Below are 13,657 nucleotides of genomic sequence, written 5' to 3' on the forward strand. Positions count from 1 at the left end.
ACACTCTCACTCTGCATCCCTACGCAACCCCCTCCCCCCAGCTACCTGCCACTGATGCCCACCCCCACCCCCCGGCCGACTGCCGCCAGCTTCTGCCAGCCAACGCCATCAGGAGCTTCAGGCGTGGCATCACGCCAGGCTTCGGGTCGCCTGGTGCCCCCTGCTTAGCAAGCCCTTCCGCTTCCGCGGAAGAACTTGCCTTCTGGATGCTCCCCCGTCTCTTCGCACGTGGCCCTCCTCTCCCGGTCAGCTCTCCTCCTCTTTGGAGGGTCTCGATCTGCAAGCTTCCTCAGTCTGCTGAAGAAACAGACAACAAGTCTACAAGGCCAGTCTGAGAACTCAGGGCCCCTTCCACCTCAGCCCGCTCCCCTTCCCACTTCCCGAAAGAGCACACAGTGAGCCGAAAGGTTTAGCTCTCCCAGACACTGCCTTCCCCGTTGCTGGCACACAGGTCACAAGCCCTCCTTGCCCAACCCACCCACTGGGGACCAGGAGGGGCAGAGAGGCAAGCGAAGGAGTTGGGGAACATCGCTCACCTCTTTCAGTGGCCACGACTCCCTTGAGGGCTTGCAGGAGAACCTCATCAAAACTCCCCCGGGGTATCCCTACAAGGAAAACCCGTGGTAAGCAGGGACGGCTCCTGCCCTACCCTCCACCGGCATCCTCCAGGCTCCTCCACTGCCTTCGGTTGGCCAGCATCAACTGGCGGCTGCAAGCCCGAGTACATCGATTTCAACCTGTGCACTACCTCCCCTTCATACCTTAACTAAGGGAGCCCCTCCTCACACACACACACACACACACACACCACTCCATTCACACCACTCCCTGCCCCACTCAAACCATCCCCTAGGCATGGGCACCAACCAGGGATATGCGGTTAGGTTCCTGGCTGAACTAGGGACGGAACCGCAATCCGAACGGTGCGTCGGGAGGAGAAATAAGGGGCCGAAGAGGACTAGGAGTTGCCTTGCAGCTTCGCATATGAAGTCCTACAAACCAGCGGCAGCACCGGTTGAGAGTACGGACTGGATTCCGGACCCTCAAGGAAGGAAGCAGTGTGAAAACAGAGAGAATGGACCCTAAGGAAGCCATTCATAAGGACTGAGGTTTTAAAAAAAAAAACTGCTGAGAATGATCCAGAGGAAAGATCAAGAGTAAAGCTTGAGACTGCTTGCTAAACATATCGTTTCAGTGTCAAAAGAGACCAAGCCCATCGCTTTGGCCAATGCCTTCGATACGCAAACTTCAAAAGAAAAAAAACAGAATGAGACAGTGTAATTTTGGAGAGGGGAAGGAACGGCAAATTATTAAGGCTGAAGGGAAGACTGTAGCTTGGCTAATTTAACCTCCAGCAGGCTCTACAAGGGAATAACCAGTGACTGTAGGAGGCCTGCTTATTCTCATTTGCTAGCGGGCCATTCAAAACATATCGTTATTGCAGGGTGACTCCAGAAGTTGACAAGTTAAAGACTGCGCGCCACAATGGGCTTGAAGCCTTGGAAAGAAGAGAAGCCTGGCCCAGTGGGAGTCATTGTGGGGACACTGAATGTCAGATGTTAACAGAAAACGGGGATAAGATGCTTTTTAGGTAGCTTGCTGCTTCCCAAGGTAGAGCAGGAATGGCAAAAACTCCTATCAGCCAATGCTGGGAACGGCAGGAGACAGATGCATGGTTTTTTCGCATCTGGAGGACTTGCTAGAAAGCCTGGGAATGCTGGAATATGATTCATGAGGAGAGGCAAAAGAGATTGAAAGGGCAATTAGCACAGTATACAATATGGACATAAGGAAACAGAACAAGAATTCTCCTCCACACGTCTAGCTACTTTGTTCAATCCATGGCAAAAGCAGCTGCTAGGATCCTTCATGCAACAAGATGAAAAACAGAATCCTGACCAGCTACTACTGAATGATTAGACAAAGCGTTAGAATACGGGACACCAGCAACACTTGCGTTCTTGAAGCAAAAGGCAAGAACTTTGCAATCCAGAAGAAAGCGGAGTCCCATAGGAGATCAGATTGGGGCGGGGGGGAAGGAGGTGGAGAGAAATCCTGGACTTTCAGACTGGCTATGTAAGCCTGGGGGGAAGAAGCATCAGTATGTCATCTACGGCGTTAGGGAGATGTACAAGAAGAAGAGAAGCATAGGGAAATGGCAGCCTGATGTGTGTGTGTTTTGTTGTTTTTTCCCGATCTTGGAATAGTAGTCCTGTAATATGCAAGCTGTAGCATTTCTCTCTTTACTGAACCAAAACGGTCCAGTAAAAAAAGAAAAGGGCTCGGAGTCCCTTTCGGCCCCTGCGTTCCCGTCCCCGGGGAGGCCGCGAAAAACAGCGGCACGGGACAAAAAAAGAAAGCAGAGGTTTAAGGGGACGGCCCTGAGTGCCTTTAAAGCCCTGCTCTCTGCTCAAAACACGAACCGCCACCAATTCTTGAAAAGTTCATGGAAGTTTGTGACGGCAGGCTAAAAATCGTCATGAATTTCAGTTGGTGAGCCGCTTGGTGCCCATGCCTACCCCTCGCATTCACTCTCCGTCCACACACACACACACACTGACACACACACACACACACACGTTCTGTCCACCAGAAAGAACGGGCACCCCACCTCAGTCCACACGAGTGGACGAGGCCCCCGGCTCCGTCCCTGCGAAGGGACGGGCACCCCAGCTGCGTCCACTTCAGGGGACGTGCACCCGTGCTCCGGCCATCTGAAGGGTCGGGCACTGTGCTCCGTTCATCTGTGTGGACTGGCACTCAAACTCTGTCCCTGCGAACGGATGGGCTCGCAAGCCCTGTCCGTCCAGACAGAGGAGCGCTCAAGCCCTGTCCGCCGCAGCAGATGGGCACTCAAGCCCTGTCCGTCGAAACGAATGGGCGTTTGGTCCCTGTCCGTCGGAACGGATGGGCACGCAGGGTTGCACTCACTCACTCGCTCACTCACACTCTCACTCTGCATCCCTACGCAACCCCCTCCCCCCAGCTACCTGCCACTGATGCCCACCCCCACCCCCCGGCCGACTGCCGCCAGCTTCTGCCAGCCAACGTCATCAGGAGCTTCAGGCGTGGCATCACGCCAGGCTTCGGGTCGCCTGGTGCCCCCTGCTTAGCAAGCCCTTCCGCTTCCGCGGAAGAACTTGCCTTCTGGATGCTCCCCCGTCTCTTCGCACGTGGCCCTCCTCTCCCGGTCAGCTCTCCTCCTCTTTGGATGGCCTCGATCTGCAAGCTTCCTCAGTCTGCTGAAGAAACAGACAACAAGTCTACAAGGCCAGTCTGAGAACTCAGGGCCCCTTCCACCTCAGCCCGCTCCCCTTCCCACTTCCCGAAAGAGCACACAGTGAGCCGAAAGGTTTAGCTCTCCCAGACACTGCCTTCCCCGTTGCTGGCATACAGGTCCCAAGCCCTCCTTGCCCAACCCACCCACTGGGGACCAGGAGGGGCAGAGAGGCAAGCGAAGGTGTTGGGGAACATCGCTCACCTCTTTCAGTGGCCACGACTCCCTTGAGGGCTTGCAGGAGAACCTCATCAAAACTCCCCCGGGGTATCCCTACAAGGAAAACCCGTGGTAAGCAGGGACGGCTCCTGCCCTTCCCTCCACCGGCATCCTCCAGGCTCCTCCACTGCCTTCGGTTGGCCAGCATCAACTGGTGGCTGCAAGCCCGAGTACATCTATTTCAACCTGTGCACTACCTCCCCTTCATACCTTAACTAAGGGAGCCCCTCCTCACACACACACACACACACACACACACACACCACTCCATTCACACCACTCCCTGCCCCACTCAAACCATCCCCTAGGCATGGGCACCAACCAGGGATATGCGGTTAGGTTCCTGGCTGAACTAGGGACGGAACCGCAATCCGAACGGTGCGTCGGGAGGAGAAATAAGGGGCCGAAGAGGACTAGGAGTTGCCTTGCAGCTTCGCATATGAAGTCCTACAAACCAGCGGCAGCACCGGTTGAGAGTACGGACTGGATTCCGGACCCTCAAGGAAGGAAGCAGTGTGAAAACAGAGAGAATGGACCCTAAGGAAGCCATTCATAAGGACTGAGGATTTAAAAAAAAAACTGCTGAGAATGATCCAGAGGAAAGATCAAGAGTAAAGCTTGAGACTGCTTGCTAAACATATCGTTTCAGTGTCAAAAGAGACCAAGCCCATCGCTTTGGCCAATGCCTTCGATACGCAAACTTCAAAAGAAAAAAAACAGAATGAGACAGTGTAATTTTGGAGAGGGGAAGGAACGGCAAATTATTAAGGCTGAAGGGAAGACTGTAGCTTGGCTAATTTAACCTCCAGCAGGCTCTACAAGGGAATAACCAGTGACTGTAGGAGGCCTGCTTATTCTCATTTGCTAGCGGGCCATTCAAAACATTTCGTTATTGCAGGGTGACTCCAGAAGTTGACAAGTTAAAGACTGCGCGCCACAATGGGCTTGAAGCCTTGGAAAGAAGAGAAGCCTGGCCCAGTGGGAGTCATTGTGGGGACACTGAATGTCAGATGTTAACAGAAAACGGGGATAAGATGCTTTTTAGGTAGCTTGCTGCTTCCCAAGGTAGAGCAGGAATGGCAAAAACTCCTATCAGCCAATGCTGGGAACGGCAGGAGACAGATGCATGGTTTTTTCGCATCTGGAGGACTTGCTAGAAAGCCTGGGAATGCTGGAATATGATTCATAAGGAGAGGCAAAAGAGATTGAAAGGGCAATTAGCACAGTATACAATATGGACATGAGGAAACAGAACAAGAAAACTCCTCCACACGTCTAGCTACTTTGTTCAATCCATGGCAAAAGCAGCTGCTAGGATCCTTCATGCAACAAGATGGAAAACAGAATCCTGACCAGCTACTACTGACTGATTAGACAAAGCGTTAGAATACGGGACACCAGCAACACTTGCGTTCTTGAAGCAAAAGGCAAGAACTTTGCAATCCAGAAGAAAGCAGAGTCCCATAGGAGATCAGATTGGGGCGGGGGGGAAGGAGGTGGAGAGAAATCCTGGACTTTCAGACTGGCTATGTAAGCCTGGGGGGAAGAAGCATCAGTATGTCATCTACGGCGTTAGGGAGATGTACAAGAAGAAGAGATTGAAAGGGCAATTAAGAGATTGAAATAAGGCAAATAAGAGATTGAAAGGGCAATTAGCACAGTATACAATATGGACATAAGGAAACAGAACAAGAAAACTCCTCCACACGTCTAGCTACTTTGTTCAATCCATGGCAAAAGCAGCTGCTAGGATCCTTCATGCAACAAGATGGAAAACAGAATCCTGACCAGCTACTACTGACTGATTAGACAAAGCGTTAGAATACGGGACACCAGCAACACTTGCGTTCTTGAAGCAAAAGGCAAGAACTTTGCAATCCAGAAGAAAGCGGAGTCCCATAGGAGATCAGATTGGGGCGGGGGGGAAGGAGGTGGAGAGAAATCCTGGACTTTCAGACTGGCTATGTAAGCCTGGGGGGAAGAAGCATCAGTATGTCATCTACGGCGTTAGGGAGATGTACAAGAAGAAGAGAAGCATAGGGAAATGGCAGCCTGATGTGTGTGTGTTTTGTTGTTTTTTCCCTATCTTGGAATAGTAGTCCTGTAATATGCAAGCTGTAGCATTTCTCTCTTTACTGAACCAAAACGGTCCAGTAAATAAAGAAAAGGGCTCGGAGTCCCTTTCGGCCCCTGCGTTCCCGTCCCCGGGGAGGCCGCGAAAAACAGCGGCACGGGACAAAAAAAGAAAGCAGAGGTTTAAGGGGACGGCCCTGAGTGCCTTTAAAGCCCTGCTCTCTGCTCAAAACACGAACCGCCACCAATTCTTGAAAAGTTCATGGAAGTTTGTGACGGCAGGCTAAAAATCATCATGAACTTCAGTTGGTGAGCCGCTTGGTGCCCATGCCTACCCCTCGCATTCACTCTCCGTCCACACACACACACACACTGACACACACACACACACACGTTCTGTCCACCAGAAAGAACGGGCACCCCACCTCAGTCCACACGAAGGGACGAGGCCCCCGGCTCCGTCCCTGCGAAGGGACGGGCACCCCAGCTGCGTCCACTTCAGGGGACGTGCACCCGTGCTCCGGCCATCTGAAGGGTCGGGCACTGTGCTCCGTTCATCTGTGTGGACTGGCACTCAAACTCTGTCCCTGCGAACGGATGGGCTCGCAAGCCCTGTCCGTCCAGACAGAGGAGCGCTCAAGCCCTGTCCGCCGCAGCAGATGGGCACTCAAGCCCTGTCCGTCGAAACGAATGGGCGTTTGGTCCCTGTCCGTCGGAATGGATGGGCACGCAGGGTTGCACTCACTCACTCGCTCACTCACACTCTCACTCTGCATCCCTACGCAACCCCCTCCCCCCAGCTACCTGCCACTGATGCCCACCCCCACCCCCCGGCCGACTGCCGCCAGCTTCTGCCAGCCAACGTCATCAGGAGCTTCAGGCGTGGCATCACGCCAGGCTTCGGGTCGCCTGGTGCCCCCTGCTTAGCAAGCCCTTCCGCTTCCGCGGAAGAACTTGCCTTCTGGATGCTCCCCCGTCTCTTCGCACGTGGCCCTCCTCTCCCGGTCAGCTCTCCTCCTCTTTGGATGGCCTCGATCTGCAAGCTTCCTCAGTCTGCTGAAGAAACAGACAACAAGTCTACAAGGCCAGTCTGAGAACTCAGGGCCCCTTCCACCTCAGCCCGCTCCCCTTCCCACTTCCCGAAAGAGCACACAGTGAGCCGAAAGGTTTAGCTCTCCCAGACACTGCCTTCCCCGTTGCTGGCATACAGGTCCCAAGCCCTCCTTGCCCAACCCACCCACTGGGGACCAGGAGGGGCAGAGAGGCAAGCGAAGGTGTTGGGGAACATCGCTCACCTCTTTCAGTGGCCACGACTCCCTTGAGGGCTTGCAGGAGAACCTCATCAAAACTCCCCCGGGGTATCCCTACAAGGAAAACCCGTGGTAAGCAGGGACGGCTCCTGCCCTTCCCTCCACCGGCATCCTCCAGGCTCCTCCACTGCCTTCGGTTGGCCAGCATCAACTGGTGGCTGCAAGCCCGAGTACATCTATTTCAACCTGTGCACTACCTCCCCTTCATACCTTAACTAAGGGAGCCCCTCCTCACACACACACACACACACACACACACACACACCACTCCATTCACACCACTCCCTGCCCCACTCAAACCATCCCCTAGGCATGGGCACCAACCAGGGATATGCGGTTAGGTTCCTGGCTGAACTAGGGACGGAACCGCAATCCGAACGGTGCGTCGGGAGGAGAAATAAGGGGCCGAAGAGGACTAGGAGTTGCCTTGCAGCTTCGCATATGAAGTCCTACAAACCAGCGGCAGCACCGGTTGAGAGTACGGACTGGATTCCGGACCCTCAAGGAAGGAAGCAGTGTGAAAACAGAGAGAATGGACCCTAAGGAAGCCATTCATAAGGACTGAGGATTTTTAAAAAAAAACTGCTGAGAATGATCCAGAGGAAAGATCAAGAGTAAAGCTTGACACTGCTTGCTAAACATATCGTTTCAGTGTCAAAAGAGACCAAGCCCATCGCTTTGGCCAATGCCTTCGATACGCAAACTTCAAAAGAAAAAAAACAGAATGAGACAGTGTAATTTTGGAGAGGGGAAGGAACGGCAAATTATTAAGGCTGAAGGGAAGACTGTAGCTTGGCTAATTTAACCTCCAGCAGGCTCTACAAGGGAATAACCAGTGACTGTAGGAGGCCTGCTTATTCTCATTTGCTAGCGGGCCATTCAAAACATATCGTTATTGCAGGGTGACTCCAGAAGTTGACAAGTTAAAGACTGCGCGCCACAATGGGCTTGAAGCCTTGGAAAGAAGAGAAGCCTGGCCCAGTGGGAGTCATTGTGGGGACACTGAATGTCAGATGTTAACAGAAAACGGGGATAAGATGCTTTTTAGGTAGCTTGCTGCTTCCCGAGGTAGAGCAGGAATGGCAAAAACTCCTATCAGCCAATGCTGGGAACGGCAGGAGACAGATGCATGGTTTTTCGCATCTGGAGGACTTGCTAGAAAGCCTGGGAATGCTGGAATATGATTCATGAGGAGAGGCAAAAGAGATTGAAAGGGCAATTAGCACAGTATACAATATGGACATAAGGAAACAGAACAAGAAAACTCCTCCACACGTCTAGCTACTTTGTTCAATCCATGGCAAAAGCAGCTGCTAGGATCCTTCATGCAACAAGATGGAAAACAGAATCCTGACCAGCTACTACTGACTGATTAGACAAAGCGTTAGAATACGGGACACCAGCAACACTTGCGTTCTTGAAGCAAAAGGCAAGAACTTTGCAATCCAGAAGAAAGCGGAGTCCCATAGGAGATCAGATTGGGGCGGGGGGGAAGGAGGTGGAGAGAAATCCTGGACTTTCAGACTGGCTATGTAAGCCTGGGGGGAAGAAGCATCAGTATGTCATCTACGGCGTTAGGGAGATGTACAAGAAGAAGAGAAGCATAGGGAAATGGCAGCCTGATGTGTGTGTGTTTTGTTGTTTTTTCCCGATCTTGGAATAGTAGTCCTGTAATATGCAAGCTGTAGCATTTCTCTCTTTACTGAACCAAAACGGTCCAGTAAAAAAAGAAAAGGGCTCGGAGTCCCTTTCGGCCCCTGCGTTCCCGTCCCCGGGGAGGCCGCGAAAAACAGCGGCACGGGACAAAAAAAGAAAGCAGAGGTTTAAGGGGACGGCCCTGAGTGCCTTTAAAGCCCTGCTCTCTGCTCAAAACACGAACCGCCACCAATTCTTGAAAAGTTCATGGAAGTTTGTGACGGCAGGCTAAAAATCGTCATGAACTTCAGTTGGTGAGCCGCTTGGTGCCCATGCCTACCCCTCGCATTCACTCTCCGTCCACACACACACACACACTGACACACACACACACACACACGTTCTGTCCACCAGAAAGAACGGGCACCCCACCTCAGTCCACACGAGTGGACGAGGCCCCCGGCTCCGTCCCTGCGAAGGGACGGGCACCCCAGCTGCGTCCACTTCAGGGGACGTGCACCCGTGCTCCGGCCATCTGAAGGGTCGGGCACTGTGCTCCGTTCATCTGTGTGGACTGGCACTCAAACTCTGTCCCTGCGAACGGATGGGCTCGCAAGCCCTGTCCGTCCAGACAGAGGAGCGCTCAAGCCCTGTCCGCCGCAGCAGATGGGCACTCAAGCCCTGTCCGTCGAAACGAATGGGCGTTTGGTCCCTGTCCGTCGGAACGGATGGGCACGCAGGGTTGCACTCACTCACTCGCTCACTCACACTCTCACTCTGCATCCCTACGCAACCCCCTCCCCCCAGCTACCTGCCACTGATGCCCACCCCCACCCCCCGGCCGACTGCCGCCAGCTTCTGCCAGCCAACGTCATCAGGAGCTTCAGGCGTGGCATCACGCCAGGCTTTGGGTCGCCTGGTGCCCCCTGCTTAGCAAGCCCTTCCGCCTCCGCGGAAGAACTTGCCTTCTGGATGCTCCCCCGTCTCTTCGCACGTGGCCCTCCTCTCCCGATCAGCTCTCCTCCTCTCTGGATGGCCTCGATCTGCAAGCTTCCTAAGTCTGCTGAAGAAACAGACAACAAGTCTACAAGGCCAGTCTGAGAACTCAGGGCCCCTTCCACCTCAGACCGCTCCCCTTCCCACTTCCCGAAAGAGCACACAGTGAGCCGAAAGGTTTAGCTCTCCCAGACACTGCCTTCCCCGTTGCTGGCATACAGGTCACAAGCCCTCCTTGCCCAACCCACCCACTGGGGACCAGGAGGGGCAGAGAGGCAAGCGAAGGAGTTGGGGAACATCGCTCACCTCTTTCAGTGGCCACAACTCCCTTGAGGGCTTGCAGGAGAACCTCATCAAAACTCCCCCGGGGTATCCCTACAAGGAAAACCCGTGGTAAGCAGGGACGGCTCCTGCCCTACCCTCCACCGGCATCCTCCAGGCTCCTCCACTGCCTTCGGTTGGCCAGCATCAACTGGCGGCTGCAAGCCCGAGTACATCTATTTCAACCTGTGCACTACCTCCCCTTCATACCTTAACTAAGGGAGCCCCTCCTCACACACACACACACACACACACACACACCACTCCATTCACACCACTCCGTGCCCCACTCAAACCATCCCCTAGGCATGGGCACCAACCAGGGATATGCGGTTAGGTTCCTGGCTGAACTAGGGACGGAACCGCAATCCGAACGGTGCGTCGGGAAGAGAAATAAGGGGCCGAAGAGGACTAGGAGTTGCCTTGCAGCTTCGCATATGAAGTCCTACAAACCAGCGGCAGCACCGGTTGAGAGTACGGACTGGATTCCGGACCCTCAAGGAAGGAAGCAGTGTGAAAACAGAGAGAATGGACCCTAAGGAAGCCATTCATAAGGACTGAGGATTTAAAAAAAAAAACTGCTGAGAATGATCCAGAGGAAAGATCAAGAGTAAAGCTTGAGACTGCTTGCTAAACATATCGTTTCAGTGTCAAAAGAGACCAAGTCCATCGCTTTGGCCAATGCCTTCGATACGCAAACTTCAAAAGAAAAAAAACAGAATGAGACAGTGTAATTTTGGAGAGGGGAAGGAACGGCAAATTATTAAGGCTGAAGGGAAGACTGTAGCTTGGCTAATTTAACCTCCAGCAGGCTCTACAAGGGAATAACCAGTGACTGTAGGAGGCCTGCTTATTCTCATTTGCTAGCGGGCCATTCAAAACATATCGTTATTGCAGGGTGACTCCAGAAGTTGACAAGTTAAAGACTGCGCGCCACAATGGGCTTGAAGCCTTGGAAAGAAGAGAAGCCTGGCCCAGTGGGAGTCATTGTGGGGACACTGAATGTCAGATGTTAACAGAAAACGGGGATAAGATGCTTTTTAGGTAGCTTGCTGCTTCCCAAGGTAGAGCAGGAATGGCAAAAACTCCTATCAGCCAATGCTGGGAACGGCAGGAGACAGATGCATGGTTTTTTCGCATCTGGAGGACTTGCTAGAAAGCCTGGGAATGCTGGAATATGATTCATGAGGAGAGGCAAAAGAGATTGAAAGGGCAATTAGCACAGTATACAATATGGACATAAGGAAACAGAACAAGAAAACTCCTCCACACGTCTAGCTACTTTGTTCAATCCATGGCAAAAGCAGCTGCTAGGATCCTTCATGCAACAAGATGGAAAACAGAATCCTGACCAGCTACTACTGACTGATTAGACAAAGCGTTAGAATACGGGACACCAGCAACACTTGCGTTCTTGAAGCAAAAGGCAAGAACTTTGCAATCCAGAAGAAAGCGGAGTCCCATAGGAGATCAGATTGGGGCGGGGGGGAAGGAGGTGGAAAGAAATCCTGGACTTTCAGACTGGCTATGTAAGCCTGGGGGGAAGAAGCATCAGTATGTCATCTACGGCGTTAGGGAGATGTACAAGAAGAAGAGAAGCATAGGGAAATGGCAGCCTGATGTGTGTGTGTTTTGTTGTTTTTTCCCTATCTTGGAATAGTAGTCCTGTAATATGCAAGCTGTAGCATTTCTCTATTTACTGAACCAAAACGGTCCAGTAAAAAAAGAAAAGGGCTCGGAGTCCCTTTCGGCCCCTGCGTTCCCGTCCCCGGGGAGGCCGCGAAAAACAGCGGCACGGGACAAAAAAAGAAAGCAGAGGTTTAAGGGGACGGCCCTGAGTGCCTTTAAAGCCCTGCTCTCTGCTCAAAACACGAACCGCCACCAATTCTTGAAAAGTTCATGGAAGTTTGTAACGGCAGGCTAAAAATCGTCATGAACTTCAGTTGGTGAGCCGCTTGGTGCCCATGCCTACCCCTCGCATTCACTCTCCGTCCACACACACACACACACTGACACACACACACACACACGTTCTGTCCACCAGAAAGAACGGGCACCCCACCTCAGTCCACACGAAGGGACGAGGCCCCCGGCTCCGTCCCTGCGAAGGGACGGGCACCCCAGCTGCGTCCACTTCAGGGGACGTGCACCCGTGCTCCGGCCATCTGAAGGGTCGGGCACTGTGCTCCGTTCATCTGTGTGGACTGGCACTCAAACTCTGTCCCTGCGAACGGATGGGCTCGCAAGCCCTGTCCGTCCAGACAGAGGAGCGCTCAAGCCCTGTCCGCCGCAGCAGATGGGCACTCAAGCCCTGTCCGTCGAAACGAATGGGCGTTTGGTCCCTGTCCGTCGGAACGGATGGGCACGCAGGGTTGCACTCACTCACTCGCTCACTCACACTCTCACTCTGCATCCCTACGCAACCCCTTCCCCCCAGCTACCTGCCACTGAAGCCCACCCCCACCCCCTGGCCGACTGCCGCCAGCTTCTGCCAGCCAACGTCATCAGGAGCTTCAGGCGTGGCATCACGCCAGGCTTCGGGTCGCCTGGTGCCCCCTGCTTAGCAAGCCTTTCCGCTTCCGCGGAAGAACTTGCCTTCTGGATGCTCCCCCGTCTCTTCGCACGTGGCCCTCCTCTCCCGATCAGCTCTCCTCCTCTTTGGATGGCCTCGATCTGCAAGCTTCCTCAGTCTGCTGAAGAAACAGACAACAAGTCTACAAGGCCAGTCTGAGAACTCAGGACCCCTTCCACCTCAGCCCGCTCCCCTTCCCACTTCCCGAAAGAGCACACAGTGAGCCGAAAGGTTTAGCTCTCCCAGCCACTGCCTTCCCCGTTGCTGGCATACAGGTCACAATCCCTCCTTGCCCAACCCACCCACTGGGGACCAGGAGGGGCAGAGAGGCAAGCGAAGGAGTTGGGGAACATCGCTCACCTCTTTCAGTGGCCACGACTCCCTTGAGGGCTTGCAGGAGAACCTCATCAAAACTCCCCCGGGGTATCCCTACAAGGAAAACCCGTGGTAAGCAGGGACGGCTCCTGCCCTTCCCTCCACCGGCATCCTCCAGGCTCCTCCACTGCCTTCGGTTGGCCAGCATCAACTGGCGGCTACAAGCCCGAGTACATCTATTTCAACCTGTGCACTACCTCCCCTACATACCTTAACTAAGGGAGCCCCTCCTCACACACACACACACACACACACACACACCACTCCATTCACACCACTCCCTGCCCCACTCAAACCATCCCCTAGGCATGGGCACCAACCAGGGATATGTGGTTAGGTTCCTGGCTGAACTAGGGACGGAACCGCAATCCGAACGGTGCGTTGGGAGGAGAAATAAGGGGCCGAAGAGGACTAGGAGTTGCCTTGCAGCTTCGCATATGAAGTCCTACAAACCAGCGGCAGCACCGGTTGAGAGTACGGACTGGATTCCGGACCCTCAAGGAAGGAAGCAGTGTGAAAACAGAGAGAATGGACCCTAAGGAAGCCATTCATAAGGACTGAGGATTTAAAAAAAAAAACTGCTGAGAATGATCCAGAGGAAAGATCAAGAGTAAAGCTTGAGACTGCTTGCTAAACATATCGTTTCAGTGTCAAAAGAGACCAAGCCCATCGCTTTGGCCAATGCCTTCGATACGCAAACTTCAAAAGAAAAAAAACAGAATGAGACAGTGTAATTTTGGAGAGGGGAAGGAACGGCAAATTATTAAGGCTGAAGGGAAGACTGTAGCTTGGCTAATTTAACCTCCAGCAGGCTCTACAAGGGAATAACCAGTGACTGTAGGAGGCCTGCTTATTCTCATTTGCTAGCGGGCCATTCAA

At 53.4% G+C, this 13,657-nt stretch overlaps 2 long non-coding RNA genes across 2 annotated transcripts in view; both read right to left on the reverse strand.

Moving 5' to 3' along the window:
- LOC143842753 (uncharacterized) overlaps positions 1 to 9,887 on the reverse strand; it is a 36,805-nt gene extending 26,918 nt beyond the window's left edge. The window contains exon 1 of the long non-coding RNA XR_013233339.1: positions 9,817 to 9,887. This is a non-coding gene — a long non-coding RNA (uncharacterized LOC143842753). The remainder of the gene's footprint in view (positions 1 to 9,816) is intronic.
- Positions 537 to 9,580, reverse strand: LOC143842752 (uncharacterized). The gene is made up of 6 exons (XR_013233338.1): positions 9,480 to 9,580; positions 6,865 to 6,933; positions 6,528 to 6,625; positions 3,482 to 3,550; positions 3,145 to 3,242; positions 537 to 605 (listed from the first exon to the last, which is right to left on the reverse strand). It is a non-coding gene; the product is annotated as an uncharacterized LOC143842752 (long non-coding RNA).
- Positions 9,888 to 13,657: the final 3,770 nt, after the last annotated feature.

The sequence above is a fragment of the Paroedura picta genome, chromosome 8 (assembly GCF_049243985.1).
Source record: "Paroedura picta isolate Pp20150507F chromosome 8, Ppicta_v3.0, whole genome shotgun sequence".
Lineage (NCBI taxonomy): Eukaryota > Metazoa > Chordata > Lepidosauria > Squamata > Gekkonidae > Paroedura > Paroedura picta.